This window comes from Bos indicus x Bos taurus, chromosome 8, assembly GCF_003369695.1.
Source record: "Bos indicus x Bos taurus breed Angus x Brahman F1 hybrid chromosome 8, Bos_hybrid_MaternalHap_v2.0, whole genome shotgun sequence".
Classification (NCBI taxonomy): Eukaryota; Metazoa; Chordata; class Mammalia; order Artiodactyla; family Bovidae; genus Bos; species Bos indicus x Bos taurus.
The window spans coordinates 110,882,368-110,901,860 of record NC_040083.1 but is presented as its reverse complement, the minus strand read 5'-3'; the positions used below and the strand labels follow the sequence as shown (position 1 = coordinate 110,901,860).

Here is a 19,493-nt window from a genome sequence, read left to right as displayed (position 1 = left end):
TGCTGTCTCGTCCACCGGGAGGATGTGTGTAGGGGATGACACCTGGCAGCTTTTGTAACGCTAGTGCTGCCCACCGATGTGTATTTCCACCATCTTTGGCCCACAGGACGCACACGCAAACACGCTGCTTCACAGTAAGTCTTCCACGCTCACAACTGCTGGGAGCTTGGGATCTCTGCATTTCTGTAGCTCCAGTGTTTGGCTGGAGGGATGATTAGTGATAAAAGCAGAAAACAAATGGTCTGAAATCCAGATACCCCAGCCAGGCCTCAGATGGCTAAGTCCCAGTAGCTGTAATAATAAAATAATGACATCACCCTTCTCTGCGATCCAATGTGGTGTGACAGGAAAATAAACTGCTTATCATTTGCGAGTCCCAGCTATATTTTATATTGTTTTGCTTCTTTTCCATGTGTTTTTCTCAGTTGCTTCAACACGAAGAGCTATATTCCTGTCAGTTTTAACCCCACTTTCAGCCTGGGAAACATTCCTCAGCTCACTTAGAGATACCTCTAACTTGCTTTTCCAATTGCTGCAAAAGCTCAGAACATGTCTGGGACCTAACCACCTTCTTCCCCATGCTGGTGACAGAGGAGTGGGTACCCTGAGCCCTGGAGATGAGATCTCTGGAAGGTAATCTGGGGATAAGATCTCTGGAAGGTGATTTGGGGATGAGGTCCCTGGAAGGTGATCTGGGGATGAGGTCCCTGGAAGGTAAGTCTGGGGATGAGGTCCCTGGAAGGTGATCTGGGGATGAGGTCCCTGGAAGGTGATCTGGGGATGACGTCCCTGGAAGGTGATCTGGGGATGAGGTCTCTGGAAGGTGATCTGGGGATGAGATCTCTGGAAGGTGAGTCTGGGGATGGCACAGCTTAGGGTGGGAACTGCAGTCGGGTGGACTCCGTCTCACCATATACTTGAGTCTGCTTGAAACAGCTCATCAGACCCGGGCTTTTTTAAAAAGGCTTTAATGTCCTGTGGATTCCTAAGTGCAAGGCTCAGTCATTCCCCCATTCATCACACACCTGGGTTCATTAAATATTCCCAAGTGCTGGGCTTGGGCCAGGTTTGGGGGAATCAGACCCAAATAAGAAAGCGTATTTTTTTTTTGTCTTCAAAGACTAATTATTCTGTTGGATGGGACACACAACAAATATGACTGATAACTGGCCACTGAACAATGAAGGAATTGTGGGGAAAACCAAGTATGACATGGTCACTGGCTGGTCCTAAGTATCTGAGCTTCTGCATCCGTGGGTTCTAACAGCGGCTTCCCTGGTGGTGCAGACCCGTATGGATGCGCTATAATGTCCACGTGTGAGTGGATCCATGCCATTCAGTCCTTGTTATTCAAGGTCAGCTGAGCACGTTTTTGGGCCTGACAGCCTAAGGGTGGTGGGAAATGTGCAGGCTCAGGGCAGAGCTCCAAGCGCGCTGGCTCTGGCCGTCTACACGATGGCTGAGTCTGTCCTGCGCTCACACCTTCTCGAAGATGCTGTGGAGGAGGAGCCTGCAGGTGCCTCGTGTCCACCGAAATCTGGGCCGCAGTCCCCTCCTCCTGGCGACTTCACTACCGTGGTGCGTGTCAGGGATGGAAACCATCCCTTCCCGGGCTACTTCTCAAGGCACCGAGAGGACACGGGGTTACAAAGAGGAGGTGACTTTCTGGGAGAATCCTGAGAAACTCCCAACCTGGGGGCAACTTTCCCGACCTTCTGTTAGTGGGATCCTGATCTGATGGAAGAGACCTGGAGAATCAGAGAAGAAGTTTTTGATGGAGGTAAAGGCTGGTGGGGCTTCCCAGGAGGCACTAGTGGTAAAAGAATCCGCTTGCCAATATCAGAAACTAAAGAGAAGTGGGCTTGATCCCTGGGTCGGGAAGACCCCTGGAGAAGGAAATGGCACCCCCACTCCAGCATTCTTGCCTGAAGAATCCCATGGACAGAGGAGCCTGGCGGGCTACAGTCCATGGGGTCACAAAGAGTCAGACACACTGAGTGACTGAGCATGCGTGCACGTGTGCGCGCGCGCACACACACACACACACACACGGACTGATTCCCTAGTTGATGAATTGTTCTGAAATGAAACCCTGATCAGTGTTCCCAGTACTTTGCTTGCCGTCCTGGTTTGATGTGAGGTGGAGCAGGACCCCATGGCCCTTGCTCCCACCCCGTGTCCCCAGCCTGCCTGTCGTCTGTGGAAAAACTCCAGCTGAAGAGTAAGTTTAATCAGAGAACTGAGAACATGCAGGAGCAAAGGCAGACAGTCAAACGAGCCCAAGTAATAATAGTTTAGTCATTACACAAGGTCAAGGCCCTTTCGTTCCTCCTGTGGATAACGTTCAGAGCTGTGTTCCTGCTGGGAGACGCTGACTGTAGTGAGGGATTCAGACACAGTTTTACACCGTCTGACTCGGTCCCACCACCAGGGAGTGAGGTTTGCTGTGTTCACGGCGAGTGCTGCTCACTTGTGACCTGGGAGAGGAGCAGAATGGTTAGCTTATTACATAAAGAACCGGAAATGCCAGAAGCTATTATCTGAGTTCTTCTCAATATTGTATTTCTGAAATATAAGACTGTCCTTAAATACAGCTCAGGACAACTACGTCTGCAGTGTTACTGGCGGAGACCTCCTCCTTCTAGGTTAGAGTCATGCAATTAAAAGAGAAAGTGCCCAGATTTCTGTGTGTTCATGTTGTATTTCGCAACTTTGCTGGATTCATTGCTGAGATCTAGTGATTTTCTGGTGGCGTCTTTAGGACTTTCTCTGTATGGTATCATGTCATCTGCAAACAGGGACAGTTTTACTTCTTTTCCAAGTTGGATTTCTTTTATGTCTTTTCTTCTCCGATTGCTGTGGCTAGGACTTCCAAAACTATTTTGAATAAAAGTGGTGAGAACAGGCACCGTTGACTTGTTCCTGATCTTAGCAATAATGCTTTCTGCTTTAGGTGCGCTGTTAGCTGTGGGCTTGTCGTATATATGAGCTTTGTTATGTTGAGGTATGCTCCCTCTCTGCGCTCTTTCTGGAGAGTTTTTTTTTTTCTAAATAGTAAATGGGTATTGAATGTTGTCAGAAGCTTTTTCTGCATCTATTGAGATGATGATATGGTTTTTATTCTTTAATTTACTAATGTGGTGTATTGTATCACATTGACTGATGTTCGGATATTGAAAAATCCTTGCATCCCTGAGACAAACCCCACTTGATTGTGGTGTGTGATCTTTTTAACGTATTGTTGGATTCAGTTTGAGGGTATTTGTCGAGGGTGGGTGAGACTTAGAGCCCGCAGGGAGGCGGGCGATCAGCAGAGTCCCCAGCTCCTCTGTCGTGTGTATTTGTCGTCTCCTTTCAAAGGGAAGTGTCCGAAGGCCCTTCAGCGTTGAGGTTAGGCCTTCTGCCGTCAGAACTTGTCTGCCTTTGCCTGCACGGAGCTCCCCCGCCAAGAAGATGGAAGTTTGGCTGATCTTACTTGAGCTCTAAGTTCTTTGATCAGAGCCAGTACTGTTGGAATTTAGGATATAGTGCCATTATTTCAGCGAGGCTTTTTAACCCAAGAGCTTCACGCTGTTGGCATCAGGAAGAGACAAAGTCATGTGGGACTTACTGGCTTTCTTAGGAAAAAAGGCAGGTAAATGAAATTCCCAAGGGTGAGAAGGCCTGGGGATCTGGTCCTGCGGCAAGGCAGGCCTGGGAGACAAAAGCCACTGAACCCACAGACTTGTCCATCACTGGCCCTGGGGGAGACAGCAGGCACTAATTAAATCAGTGAAGAGGAAAGATACATAAACCGAACCCCTTTACTGAGAGATGCTGTGAAGAAGCAGAAGAGAGCTGAGAGGGACCTCAGAGGCACGTCGGAGGCCAGTCTCGAGAGGATCTGCTCAGACTCCCAGGGACGAGCAGTCACCTCGGCTGCTCAGACACAGGCCTGACTGAGTCGTCCTGTGACTAGGGAAAGAGGCAGCCTCTCACGTTTCTAGGAAGATCTGTGATCCAGTTCAAAGAGAGCCAATATTACAGGTTCAGGAAAAAGGATTTTGTTCAAGAAAAAGGTGGCTCAGCTCAGAAGCAGCGCCTGGGTTTCATCTAACGCGTCACGAGTCTCCGGGGCTTCGCGTCCCGAGAGGGCCATGACTCTGTCGCCTGGGCTGGACCCGCGTGGTCTCCAAGCACATGGACGAGACTTCTCCCGACCGAGGGGCCATGAGCAAGAAACCCATCGGGGTCCAAGACTTGTCGGGAGAACGGGGTGTAAAGCAGCTGCCGGTCAGTAATTTCTGCACTGACTTCATGTTCACATGACCGTGTTTCTGTATCAGGCTAAATAAACCTACCGTCAGAGTGAGCTCCACCTCTCACCCTAGGACGGGACCTGCGGCTCACGGGGAGTCTCCACTGCCGGCCGCTCCAGGGGCCTCGCTGGTTTGGGTCCGAGGCCGTGGGTCCTGGAGGCGTCTCCTCCTCCTCCTCCTCCCCCCCCACTTTCTTCTCTTCTCCCCTAACTAATTTTCCCAGGATCACCCTGGCTCTTAACTCATGCTAAGTGGACAGAATTGAATCAACATCGGTGCTTATAAACCTTAACATTTCCCAGCAGGAGTGTTACTGGAAGGACCTTCCCGGCCCTGGGACTTAGCCTGGTCCCATGGGAGAGGTCTGGGGAGGACTGGGGGGTTGGCAGGAGGCTGGCCAGCGGAAGAGCCCCCGTCCTCACGGTCTGCCTGCTCCCCTCTTCACAGGTGGTCTGTTCTCAGCTGACCCTCCTGGGTGTCTCTGGACCCCGTATCAGACTTCGTTGCCGCACACCCATTACAGAAGTTTAAGGAATTTTGAGGTAAGCATGAGAGCATTAGCAGGCTCATTAGCCTGCTTCCTGAGTCAGCTGTCAACATTCTGCCTTCAAATTCAAGATGAATGAAAACAGAACATGAGCGGAAAGACTTGTGATCGACTGGGGAGGTGGGCATTCCTCCAGGGTCTGGTTGACTTGAATTATTTTGTGTATCAGGCTGTCTGAAGTTTATTGCATCTTTCCATTGGGGTTTTGATATTCTGGAATTCCCAAAACCTGTGTGAGAGTAGGGTTGTGGGCCCAGGAGATGGTAAATTCCTTACCGGCAAAAAGAATGTACTTTCCCAGTGATGCTTGCAGCTCATGGCAATGTTCTTGCTGAACGTTGGGTGCCAAGTGAATGTTGGTTGAAGTGAAACTGCAGTTTGATCTGAGTAGCTCATTACAGTATCACACACACCTAGGTCTCTTCCACCATTGACTTCTCTGAGTCATCGTATAGAATGGGGAATACGGCCAAAATTTTATAATAACTCTAAATGGAGTATAATAAAAAAATATAGAATCACAAAGAGTCGGGGCGACGGGCAGCATGTGACCCCAGCATGCCGATTAAACGGCCGCGCAGAAGAGAAGCCAGCAGATTTGCATGTGATATTCGATGAGACACCTCTGTGACTTTTCTTACCAGTTTTATCTGAGCATAATGCGCCCGGAGAAGGAATGCCTGAAAATAGACTCCTGCCTCATCATCACATTGCAAACCACAGGCAGGAAATCCCAGGAGACATCAGTAAGCCAGATGATTGGGGGAATGAACCGTGAGATGAAAACAGGAGCCCAGAACCTCCTCTCACAGTGGAGATTTGCTATTTAATGTAAAAACTGAAATCACGAAGCAAAAGGCAAGCCCTGGTCACAGACCCCCCGCTCCGGCTTTGGGAAAGCAGCCCCAGGAAGATGGTTTAATGTGCCCAACGGAGTCAGTCCTCTGCACAGGGAGCCCAGAGCCCTCCCTGCCTGCCCCCCGCCCCTCGGCCCTGCGGGAACGTCTGCCCTGCTCGCTGACCCAGCACGCTGGTGGCAGTGACCTCCTCCGCTTCTCTTCCGGGGCCTCTCTCCTCACAGTCCATCGGCCCGATTATTTTTTCCAAGATATAAATGGGTTTCCATTCATTTCACTCAATACACAGCTATTTATAAGCGGAGGCCATTCTTCCATAGGTCACGACCTCCTCTGTAGACCGTGTGCCCTTCGGCATTCTGCGGTCATTCTGGTGTTAAGACCCCTGGGAGCTCAATGCCCACTAAAGCACGGTGACTTTCTAATCCCTGGTGACTTCCCACGCGGCTCAGAGGGTAAAGCGTCTGCCTGCAATGCAGGAGACCTGGGTTCAATCCCTGGGTTGGGAATATCCCCTGGAGAATGAAATGGCAACCCACTCCAGTATTCTTGCCTGGAAAATTCCATGGACAGAGGAGCCTGGTAGGCTACAGTCCATGGGGTCGCAAAGAGTCGGACACGACTGAGCGACTTCACTTCACTTCTAATCCCTAGATAAAGCTTGGCTCCTTCCTTTTTTCTTTTCTTTCCCCCTTTCCTTTCAGGCAGGATCACTGCATTGGAAGGGATACTGTGCTTTCTAAGTATCATTCTCTTTTTCTCAGCATGAGCTGATTTTTTTTTTCCAGTCTCTAGATTGATGTTCCATTTGCCAAAGACATTTCTTAAAAGCATTCAGGTGCATCTGTGTAGTGTTAATTTTTGAAAAGGCTTTGCCCTTCTAGAATGCCCCTTCCTGTTCAATCAATACGGCGACCTTGGCTCGAAGGCTTGCAATATTTATTTCTTCGGGGTCTTTGTAGAGAGTCCATCACATTACATGAGCATTTTGAAATCCAGTGTCATAATTTACTCTCATGATATGAGATCTGTTCCAAGTTTAAAGATTCATCAGGACAGTGGATTCCAGCTCATGATTTTATGAGCATTCTAAATTGTAGCTGAAGGAAACATTTGATCGTAAAACATATTTAATTTATTTTTTTACCAATTACATTGGGATTGTGGTAGAACCTGAATGAAAATTGTTGGTCTGCTGTTGAATTATTTTTTCTTTTGCCTGATTTTCCTGATATATATTATGTTGGTAATTCCTTGTTTGTGCATTAGGGGGAGATTTTTTTTCTTCACCCTTTCTTAGAGAGCAGTTTTCCGGCCTGGTGAAGTGAATTAATGAGGGTCTGACCTCCATCAAGTCTGGGTTTATGTGCACTCAAATGTAAAGATGTTGGAAAAAGATGTAGCAGCGATTCTGCACACCAAGGCATGCCAGAAAAGCAAAGGGCTGGGTTATTACTTCTAAAAAAGATGGATCAGGACTCTGGAATTTAATCCCATACAAACAGAGCATGACGCTAATTTCCATTCTCTCTGCTTTTCCCAACTCAGCGGCTCCAAAAGTTACATGTCACGGACAGATTTTACGTTGATTTTCCTTATATCTCTGCTTCCATCAGATTAAAATGTGGCACCTTCACTGCCAACATTCTAGCTTCTTTTGGGACCAAATCACACAGTGTCATCAGGGTGTCAGTTGAGAGCAAAGAGCGGGAACTTCTTGTAAAGCATGATGCAGATCAAGGGTAAGGTAATTTAGCCCTGGAAATCTTCTCGTAATCCGATCATTCCAGTTACTGGAAGGGTGGAAGAAAATGAAGTGGGCCACTTCTGAATATCCAAGCATTAAAATGCCAGCTTGAAAAATTAGTTTGAAAACTTGTTATATAGTTTAACTTCCTATTTGTTAATGGTGTGAAAAATAAATCAGTGAGTGGTCGGTGCAGGCGGGGTGCCCGGATGTAGACAGGGCATAAAGCGCTGCACTCTTTCCTTTCCGTCTCTCAAACTTCCCTTCTTATTTCGTTTATGGAATTAAAAATGTTGGTCTGCACTAGCATCTTATAGTCTTGCAAATGCAATTACCAAGGCAATTAGTGAAATTTTAGAGAAATGGAAATATTTGACTCAGTTCAGTTCAGTTCAGTCGCTCAGTTGTGTGTGACTCTTTGCGACCCCATGAATGGCAGCACGCCAGGCCTCCCTGTCCATCACCAACTCCTGGAGTTCACCCAGATTTCACGTCCATCGAGTCAGTGATGCCATCCAGCCATCTCATCCTCTGTCGTCCCCTTCTCCTCTTGCCCCCAATCCTCCCAGCATCAGGGTCTTTTCCAATGAGTCAACTCTTCGCACGAGGTGGCCAAAGTACTGGAGTTTCAGCTTTAGCATCATTCCTTCCAAAGAAATCACAGGGCTGATCTCCTTCAGAATGGACTGGTTGGATCTCCTTGTAGTCCAAGGGACTCTCAAGAGTCCCGTGCGCCCCTAGCTTTGTGGCGGGTCCTTGGCACCCACCCTGTTCCCCTGCACCTTCGGGTCTGGTTTTTACGCTTCCAGATTCTTTCACCTTGAGATGGGAGGGGAGTGTCGGGGAGAGTGTATGCGTGTGTTTGAACGTCTGGGTCCCTTCACTCTCACCTGAAACTGTCACAACATTGTTTATCGGCTATACCCCGATACAAAATACAAAGATAAAAAAAATTATGTCATCTTAAGCTTGATCCTTAGGGGGGTACTCAAGCTTTTTGCACTGACTGAAGCTGGTGCCAAGGTTCCAGACCCTCAGTTCCAGAGGTGGGGACCCTGAGCCCCTGGCCAGGGTGTTTAGACTGATCATGTTGAAATAGAGGATAAACAGGTGGCTGGTCACCATGGAAACAGGAAAATGGGGCCGAAGGCATGGCCTGGTCACACAGTTTTTTCTATTTTGTCTTTTAACTCTTTTATTGAACTTAAACGTTTTCTGCTTTTATATTATTAATTTCAAGAGCTACTTTTGTTTTCCAAATCTTTCATTTGCCACATATTCCTCGAAAAAAATTCTTGAATGGCCCGCTATATGGATGCACTCTTTTTTCATCTTCTCTGATATTGTTAATAAAACCATAGGGGATGTTTCCATATTAAAGTATATGTTTCATGTTAAAATATTTCTCAAATGTCAGAGTGTCACTAGGATGATGATAAGAGGCCCTGAGATTCTGGGTGGCTTCGCTGCAGGGTGGTCTTCACAGCCAGTTTGGAGGGAACCCCACCATGGTGTTACGAAGTCACCTTGGCTGGTCAGGTTCTTTGGGCAGGTGTCTCCAGTCTGCTGCCCAGGGAGAGAAGGATTAGATCTGAACACCTTTGGGAGGCTGAGCATAGAGGCCACTATTCTAGCACACTCGGAAAATTTAGTATTGTTATAATACAACTATTTAATGCATTTCTCCAGTTAATCCAATGATGTCCTTTAAGGCTGTCTTTAAAAAATTAAGGATCAGGTGCAATCATGTCTCTTTAGTCTCTTTTAAGCTTGATAGCTTGTCTTTCCTGATGGACATTTTGAAGAGTGTGGGCTGGCTGATTTGCAGAGTTCCCAATGTATTTTGAAAATTAGAAAATTGTTTCTAATAACCCATCCCATGGTCAGGACTGAAGCCATGAAGCTGCTGGCCTTTAAGTTTCAAGAGGAGAAGTGTGTCGTCCTAGGGGAAGCCAACCAGGTTGCACGTGGTGCTCCCCGCACCCGCCCTGGGTGGGATACGTGAGCCTACGTGCAGGCGGCAGGGGGGTGGGGGGGGCCGACCACAGGCTGAGTCACAGCCAGGGCGCTTCTCCTCGGGGGCTGCAGGGCCCCCTGAAATACTCAGTTGTCAAGCAGCACACCAGCCAGCTTTCAGGTCAGCCCCGCCCCACCCCGCTACTGTGCATTGTCACTGACAGACTAGTAATTTCTCCAAACTCACATGAAAAGCCAGGGAACCCATAAATTGACTGTTTTCACAATATCATGTTTTCGGCATCTCCTTATTTCCCCATCTCATTTTCTTGGCAGCTTTTCCTGTTTTGGAGACTACTGGAGAGGATCATCCCCCCTCTCATTTTCATTCTTGCATATGGTTACAAGCATCATCCATGAATTCCTCATCTGATTCCTTTAAACTGGAGACTGCTGCTGCTGCTGCTAAGTCGCTTCAGTCGTGTCCGACTCTGTGCGACCCCATAGACGGCAGCCCAGCAGGCTCCCCCTTCCCTGGGATTCTCCAGGCAGGAACACTGGAGTGGGTTGCTATTTCCTTCTCCAACACATGAAGGTGTAAGTGAAAGTGAAGTCGCTCAGTCGAGTTCAACTCTTAGCGACCCCATGGACTGCAGCCTAGCAGGCCCCTCCGTCCATGGATTCTCCAGGCAAGAGTACTGGAGTGGGGTGCCATCGCCTTCTCTAAACTGGAGACAGATATTTTAAAATATAATAATTTTTGGTATGGGAGAATTATTTGTCCTCTTACGGTTGGGCTTCCCTGGTGGCTCAGCTGGTAAAGAATCTGCCTGCAATGGGGGAGACCAGGGCTCGATCCCTGGGTTGGGAAGACGCCCTGGAGAGGGGAAAGGCTGCCCATCCTGTATTCTGGCCTGGAGAATTCCATGACTGTTTAGTCCATGGGGTCACAAAGAGTCAGACATAACTGAGTGACTTTCACTTCACTATGGTGGTTTTTAATTTGTACTTTTTGGTGGCAAAGAGAGTGGAATTTTTCCATATTTTCTTTTCAAGGCTGTTTAGCTTAATAGACAATTAATGATAAAGTGATCATTGGAATAGATTATTTAGTGAAAACTAGCCAGTGTAAATAATAGCTCATCTTTACTGCAGCCCTACTCTGAGCCCAGCACCGTGCTGGCATGTCACACGTAACATCCAGTCCTTAGACTCTAAGGGGCTCCTGGCGAGTCCAGCCATGAGACTTGTTTATTAAGTGATAGAGCTGGTTTACTTACAGGCTTGATAACAACCAGCCTCTTCCCTTTTCACGCTGCTCATGGGGTTCTTGAGGCAAGACCACTGGAGTGGTTTGCAATCCCTCCTCCAGGACACCATGTTTTGTCAGAACTCTCCACTCTGACCCGTCTGTCTTGGGTGGCCCTGCCTGGCATGGCTTGTGGCTTCATTGAGTTACTCAAGCCACTTTGCCACGACAAGGCGTGATCCATGAAGGCTGGGCCAAAGCAGAAAAGAGGCTCAGCTTTGGATGTGTCTGGTGGTGAAAGTACAGTCCCATGCTGTAAAGATCAATACTGCCTAGGAACATGGAATGTTAGGTCCAGGTGTTGAGGTAAATTGGCAGGGAAAGATTGAGGACAGGAGGAGAAGGGGGTGACAGAGGAGGAGCAGGTTGGATGGCATCACTGTCTAGATGGACATGAGTTTGAGCAAACTCTGGGAGATGGTGGAGGACAGAGGAGTTGTCTTTCTGAAGCTGTGAAGCTCAGCTCACAGCTTGTGACTGTATTTGATCAGATCCAGATCAATTTGATTTCAAAAACCAAAACCACAGGGCTTCCCTGGTGGCTCATTGGTAAAACACACACATGTGTCAATGCAGGAGACAGGGGTCCGATCCCTAGTCGGCGAAGATCCCACATGCCTCAGAGAAATTAAGTCCACGCCCCACAACTACTGAGTATGTGCTCTGGAGCCCGAGAGCCACAGAACTGCTGAAACCCCTAGAGCCCGCGCTCTGCAACAGGAGAAGCCAGCTACCGCAGCTGGAGAGCAGCCCAGGTAATGGCAACTAGAGTAAGCTTGTACAAAGCTTCAGCGACCCAGTACACCCAAAATAAATAAAAAGCATTAAAAAAGAATTTGCAAGGTACCAAAGAGTTACATTTAAAAAAAAAAATACTCTCAAAAATATACAAGCAACTCCTGCAGCTCAATTCCAGAAAAACAAATGACCCAATCAAAAAATGGGCCAAAGAACTAAATAGAAAAACCCCCAAAACCATGGAAAAGAAAACACGGTTCTTCTTTATGTTGTGCCACATAAGTAGGAATATAGCCAGGTGTACGTGGCTTTTCCCTTTAGAAGATTCACTTCAGCAGAAACACCTAACTGGGGCACCTCTCCTTCGCCTTAAGCAGCTCCAGGCCCCTGAACCAAGCAACCCAGAAGAGCTGCTCACCATCACACGCGTGCGGGTGGGGGCCGTTCCTTTCCTTCCCCAGGGCCACACACATCGCACCTGCACGCACTCACACACACCGAGACACACTAACACATGTGCACCCTACATGCTCATGCACCCCCCACACACACACACCGAGACACACTAATACGTGCACCTTACATGCTCACACACCCACACACACACACCAAGACACACTAACACGTGCACCCTACATGCTCACACACACACACACCAAGACATAGTAACACATGTGCACCCTATATGCTCACGCACCCACCCACACCCACACACACACACTGAGACACACTAACACATGTGCACCCTACATGCTCATGCACCCCCCCCACACACACACACACCGAGACACACTAACACTTGTGCACCCTACATGCTCACACACCCACACACACACACACTGAGACACACTAACACATGTGTACCCTACATGCTCACACACACACACACACACCAAGACACACTAACACATGTGCACCCTACATGCTCACACACACACACACACACACACACACACACACCAAGACACACTAACACATGTGCACCCTACATGCTCACACACACACACACACTCACACACACCAAGACACACTAACACATGTGCACCCTACATGCTCACACACACACACACACACACACACTGAGACACACTAACACATGTGTACCCTACATGCTCACACACACACACACACCAAGACACACTAACACATGTGCACCCTACATGCTCACACACACACACACACTCACACACACCGAGACACACTAACACATGCGCACCCTACATGCTCACACACCCACACACACACACACCGAGACACACTAACACATGTGCACCCTACATGCTCACACACACACACACACTCACACACACCGAGACACACTAACACATGTGCACCCTACATGCTCACACACACACACACACACCAAGACACACTAACACATGTGCACCCTACATGCTCACACACATACACACACACTAAGACATAGTAACACATGTGCACCCTACATGCTCATGCACCCCCCCACACACACACACACCCCCACACACACACCGAACACACTAACACGTGCACCCTACATGCTCACACACACACACACACACACCGAGACACACTAACACATGTGCACCCTACATGCTCACACACACACACACTCACACACACTGAGACACACTAACACATGTGCACCCTACATGCTCACACACCTACACACACACACACTGAGACACACTAACACATGTGCACCCTACATGCTCACACACCTACACACACACACACTGAGACACACTAACACATGTGCACCCTACATGCTCACACACCTACACACACACACACCGAGACACACTAACACATGTGCACCCTACATGCTCACACACACACACACTCACACACACTGAGACACACTAACACATGTGCACCCTACATGCTCACACACATACACACACACTAAGACATAGTAACACATGTGCACCCTACATGCTCATGCACCCCCCCACACACACACACACCCCCACACACACACCGAACACACTAACACGTGCACCCTACATGCTCACACACACACACACACACCGAGACACACTAACACATGTGCACCCTACATGCTCACACACACACACACACACCTACCCACCCCTACACACTCACATGGACACACACTCTTCCTTACACACATGTACACACAGACCACTACACACTAACACACATGCACTGTACACATTCACACACCTACACACCCATATAGATACACACTCCTATACACACACCTCCCACCCCCACACACTCACATGGCTATGCACTATCACTCACACACAGACACCACTATGCAATAACACATATACCCCCTACATGCTCATGCACCTACATACACACATGTACATACACAGACACCTCCCACCCGCACACTCTCACATGCACACATATACCACTATACACTAACACATGTACCCCAAACCCACACATACCCCTACATACTCACATGGCTACACATTCTTCCTCACACACACGTATGCACACACCACGAGACATTAACACATATGTACCCTACCTGCTCACACACGCACACACACCCCTAGTCACATGCTATGCACTCTTACACGCACACCACAACCCTCAGGTAGGGACTCTTGAGAGATCACCTTCCGAGGGGAGGACCACCCATCGGTCTTTACTGGCTCTTCCACTTCCTCCCTGAGCCTCTGTGCTCCCAGGCTGAGAGGGGGGAGTACCGCAGAGCTCCAGCTCCTCCAGGAAGCGAGGTGTCCTCTGGAGGGGGGTCTGAAGAGGAAGGTTCAGTTGGCCGGTTGTGAGGGTGTCACGGTAACCATGCAGAAACGGAAGCAGAGCTGAACCATCGCCGCTGGCCCAGGCTAGTCCAGGCTGTTGATCCCATTCACGCTGCTGTTGTCACATGTCTTGAAATGGAGTGATGGTTAAGTGCTGATCTACAAGGACGAATAAAACTGACCAGAAGGCTCAGAGAATACGGTTTTGCTCTGCTGGACGCATAATACACTTTAAAAAAAGATCCGATCCTCCATGTATACATGACAGACGGCAGTAATTTCAAGATCACGATTGCAGCCAGGCTCTCAGGTAGCTAATGTGCATTTTAACCATTTTGTAAATATGCACTCTGACACGTGAATAATCTCTGTTATGAAACCCCTTAAATGCACTACATAAATTTGATGTTTGTGTTCTAGCATTCTGGAGCAGCCATGGGCACTTCCTGAGTCCTCTGCTCTGAAACAATCGCCCCACTCGCACTTGTCAGAGCTGAGGGCCGGCACTGCAATGTTACGGGCTGGTTTATGACCTGCTTCTCAGAATAGATACACCATCTTCCTTCATGCGAATGCTGACTCACTCAGTGCTTCTATGAACAAAAAGCATGTATCCGTGCTCGCTTCGGCAGCACATATACTAAAATTGGAACGATACAGAGAAGATTAGCATGGCCCCTGCGCAAGGATGACACGCAAATTCGTGAAGCGTTCCATATTTTTAAAACCCTGTGGTTACTACGGACTACATAGGAAGGGGCCTATAGATCTTGAGAAATATAAATCTGACCAAGGAACTAGCCAAAAATGAACTGAACCCACAACACCCACAAAAAAAAAAAACAAAAAAGCCCTAGATATATTTTTATTATTTTTACGGTCATTCTTTCTTTTTTTTTTTTTTTTTTAATTAAAAAAAATTTTTTTAAGTCCTCTATTGTTCCTTTAATTTTCACTTTTATAACCTATTACTTTGCAAAAAAAAAAAAAAGACCCTATTTTTTTCTTCTTCAGCAAACTTCATATATATATATTTTATAATTTTTTGACCTTGTTTTTTTTTTTTTGTTTTGTTTTTGTTTTTTTCTTCTTTTCTTTAACATTGTATTTTTGAAATTCCAAACTCTACTCTAGATTTTTAATTTTCGCTTTTTGGTATATGTTATCAATTTTGTACCTATAGTTTTTTTTTATATAATTTCTGTGACTTTTTTTTTTTTCTTCTTCTCTGTTTCTTTCTCTTCTTCTTTTATATAACATTGTATATCTGAAATTCCAAACTTTACTCTAGATTTTTAATTTATGCTTTTTGGTATTTGATATCAATTTTGTACCTGTATTTTCTTTATAATTTTTGTGACATTGTTCGTATTTGTTTGTTTGTTTTCTCTCTTTATTTTTCTTCTTCTTCTTTTTTTTTTTTTTAACATTGTATTTTTGAAATTCCAAACTCTACTCTAGATTTTTAATTTTTGCTTTCTGGTATTAGTTATCAATTTTGTACCTGTACTTTCTTTATAATTTTCGCGACCTTGTTTGTTTTTGTTTGTTCGTTTTTTCTCTCTTTCTTTTCCTTCTTCTTTTCTTTAACATCGTATTTTTGAAATTCCAAACTCTACTCTAGATTTTTAATTTTTGCTTTTATGTATTTGTTACCAATTTTGTACCTTTAAGGACCCAATCTTCAGGACCCATTTTTCACTAGGGAGTGAGATTACTGGCTTGACTGCTCTCTCTCCCTTTGGACCCTCCTTTTTCTCCACCAGGTCGCCTGTGTCTCCTCCCTAACCCCTCTCTACTCTACCCAACTCTGTGAATTTCTGTGTGTTCCAGACGGTGGAGAACACTTAGGGAACTGATTACTGGCTGGATCTGTCTCCCTCCTTTTCATTCCCCCCTTTTATCCTTCTGGCCACCTCTGTTACCTTCCTCCTTCTTCTCTTCTCTGTATAACCCCGTGAACATCTCTGAGTGGTCCAGTTGTGGAGTGCACATAAGGAAGTGACTACTGGCTAGCCCACTCTCTCCACTATTGATTCACCTCATCTCATTTGGGTCACCTCTAACTCCCTCCTCCCTCTTCTCTTCTCCATGTAACCCTGTGAACCTCTCTGAGTGACCCTCACTGTAGAGAAACTTTTCATCTTTAATGTAGATGTTTTATCCATGGTGCTGTATAGAAGGAGAAGTTTTGAAACTACTGTAAAAATAAGACCGATAATCGGAAGCAGGAGACTTAAGTCCAAACCCTGACTCCAGGGAACTCCTGACTCCAAGGAACATTCATTGACAGGAGCTCATCAAATGCCTCCATACCGACACTGAAACCAAGCACCACACAAGGGCCAATAAGTTCCAGGGCAAGACATACCAAGCAAATTCTCCAGCAACAAAGGAACACAGCCCTGAGCTTCAAGATACAGGCTGCCCAAAGTCACCCCAAAACTATAGACATCTCATAACTCATTACTGGACATTTCATTGCACTCCAGAGAGAAGAAATACAGCTCCACCCACCAGAACACCGACACAAGCTTCCCTAACCAGGAAACCTTGACAAGCCACCTGTACAAACCCACACACAGTGAGGAAACGCCATAATAAAGAGAACTCCACAAACTGCCAGAATACAGAAAGGACACCCCAAACTCAGCAGTTTAAACAAGATGAAGAGACAGAGGAATACTCAGCAGATAAAGGAACAGGATAAATGCCCACCAAACCAAACAAAAGAGGAAGAGATAGGGAATCTACCTGATAAAGAATTCCGAATAATGATAGTGAAATTGATCCAAAATCTTGAAACTAAAATGGAATCACAGATAAATAGCCTGGAGACAAGGATTGAGAAGATGCAAGAAAGGTTTAACAAGGACCTAGAAGAAATAAAAAAGAGTCAATATATAATGAATAATGCAATAAGTGAAGTTAAAAACACTCTGGAGGCAACAAATAGTAGAATAACAGAGGCAGAAGACAGGATTAGTGAATTAGAAGATAGAATGGTAGAAATAAATGAATCAGAGAGGATAAAAGAAAAACGAATTAAAAGAAATGAGGACAATCTCAGAGACCTCCAGGACAATATTAAACGCTACAACATTCGAATCATAGGGGTTCCAGAAGAAGAAGACAAAAAGAAAGACCATGAGAAAATACTTGAGGAGATAATAGTGGAAAACTTCCCTAAAATGGGGAAGGAAATAATCACCCAAGTCCAAGAAACCCAGAGAGTACCAAACAGGATAAACCCAAGGAGAAACACCCCAAGACACATATTAATCAAATTAACAAAGATCAAACACAAAGAACAAATATTAAAAGCAGCAAGGGAAAAACAACAAATAACACACAAGGGAATTCCCATAAGGATAACAGCTGATCTTTCAATAGAAACTCTTCAAGCCAGGAGGGAATGGCAAGACATACTTAAAATGATGAAAGAAAATAACCTACAGCCCAGATTATTGTACCCAGCAAGGATCTCATTCAAGTATGAAGGAGAAATCAAAAGCTTTTCAGACAAGCAAAAGCTGAGAGAATTCTGCACCACCAAACCAGCTCTCCAACAAATACTAAAGGATATTCTCTAGACAGGAAACACAAAAACGGTGTATAAACTCGAACCCAAAACAATAAAGTAAATGGCAACAGGATCATACTTATCAGTAATTACCTTAAATGTAAATGGGTTGAATGCCCCAACCAAAAGACAAAGACTGGCTGAATGGATACAAAAACAAGACCCCTACATATGTTGTCTACAAGAGACCCACCTCAAAACAGGGGACACATACAGACTGAAAGTGAAGGGCTGGAAAAAGATTTTCCATGCAAATAGGGACCAAAAGAAAGCAGGAGTAGCAATACTCATATCAGATAAAATAGACTTTAAAACAAAGGCTGTGAAAAGAGACAAAGAAGGTCACTACATAATGATCAAAGGATCAATCCAAGAAGAAGATATAACAATTATAAATATATATGCACCCAACACGGGAGCACCACAGTACGTAAGACAAATGCTAACAAGTATGAAAGGAGAAATTAACAATAACACAATAATAGTGGGAGACTTTAATACCCCACTTACACCTATGGATAGATCAACTAAACAGAAAATTAACAAGGAAACACAAACTTTAAACGATACAATAGACCAGTTAGACCTAATTGATATCTATAGGTCATTTCATCCCAAAACAATGAATTTCACCTTTTTCTCAAGCGCACATGGAACCTTCTCCAGGATAGATCACATCCTGGGCCATAAAGCTAGCCTTGGTAAATTCAAAAAAATAGAAATCATTCCAAGCATTTTTTCTGACCACAATGCAGTAAGATTAGATCTCAATTACAGGAGAAAAACTATTAAAAATTCCAACATATGGAGGCTGAACAACACGCTGCTGAATAACCAACAAATCACAGAAGAAATCAAAAAAGAAATCAAAATTTGCATAGAAACGAATGAAAATGAAAACACAACAACCCAAAACCTGTGGGACACGGTAAAAGCAGTCCTAAGGGGAAAGTTCATAGCAATACAGGCACACCTCAAGAAACAAGAAAAAAGTCAAATAAATAACCTAACTCTACACCTAAAGCAACTAGAAAAGGAAGAAATGAAGAACCCCAGGGTTAGTAGAAGGAAAGAAATCTTAAAAATTAGAGCAGAAATAAATGCAAAAGAAACAAAAGAGACCATAGCAAAAATCAACAAAACCAAAAGCTGGTTCTTTGAAAGGATAAATAAAATTGACAAACCATTAGCCAGACTCATCAAGAAACAAAGGGAGAAAAACCAAATCAATAAAATTAGAAACGAAAATGGAGAGATCACAACAGACAACACAGAAATACAAAGGATCATAAGAGACTACTATCAACAATTATATGCCAATAAAATGGACAATGTGGAAGAAATGGACAAATTCTTAGAAAAGTACAACTTTCCAAAACTGGACCAGGAAGAAATAGAAAATCTTAACAGACCCATCACAAGCATGGAAATTGAAACTGTAATCAAAAATCTTCCAGCAAACAAAAGCCCAGGTCCAGACGGCTTCACAGCTGAATTCTACCAAAAATTTAGAGAAGAGCTAACACCTATCCTGCTCAAACTCTTCCAGAAAATTGCAGAGGAAGGTAAACTTCCAAACTCATTCTATGAGGCCACCATCACCCTAATACCAAAACCTGACAAAGATCCCACAAAAAAAGAAAACTACAGGCCAATATCACTGATGAACATAGATGCAAAAATCCTTAACAAAATTCTAGCAATCAGAATCCAACAACACATTAAAAAGATCATA

The 19,493-nt window shown here is 45.4% G+C and overlaps 1 long non-coding RNA gene and 1 other non-coding gene across 2 annotated transcripts in view; one reads left to right on the top strand and one right to left on the bottom strand.

The window, feature by feature from the left end:
* Positions 1–2,032: 2,032 nt before the first annotated feature.
* Positions 2,033–19,493, bottom strand: part of LOC113897746 — a 79,198-nt gene continuing 61,737 nt past the window's right edge. The window contains exon 5 of the long non-coding RNA XR_003512421.1: positions 2,033–2,477. This is a non-coding gene — a long non-coding RNA (uncharacterized LOC113897746). The remainder of the gene's footprint in view (positions 2,478–19,493) is intronic.
* On the top strand, positions 14,792–14,898 carry LOC113897985. Its single transcript, XR_003512487.1, has one exon. It is a non-coding gene; the product is annotated as a U6 spliceosomal RNA (small nuclear RNA).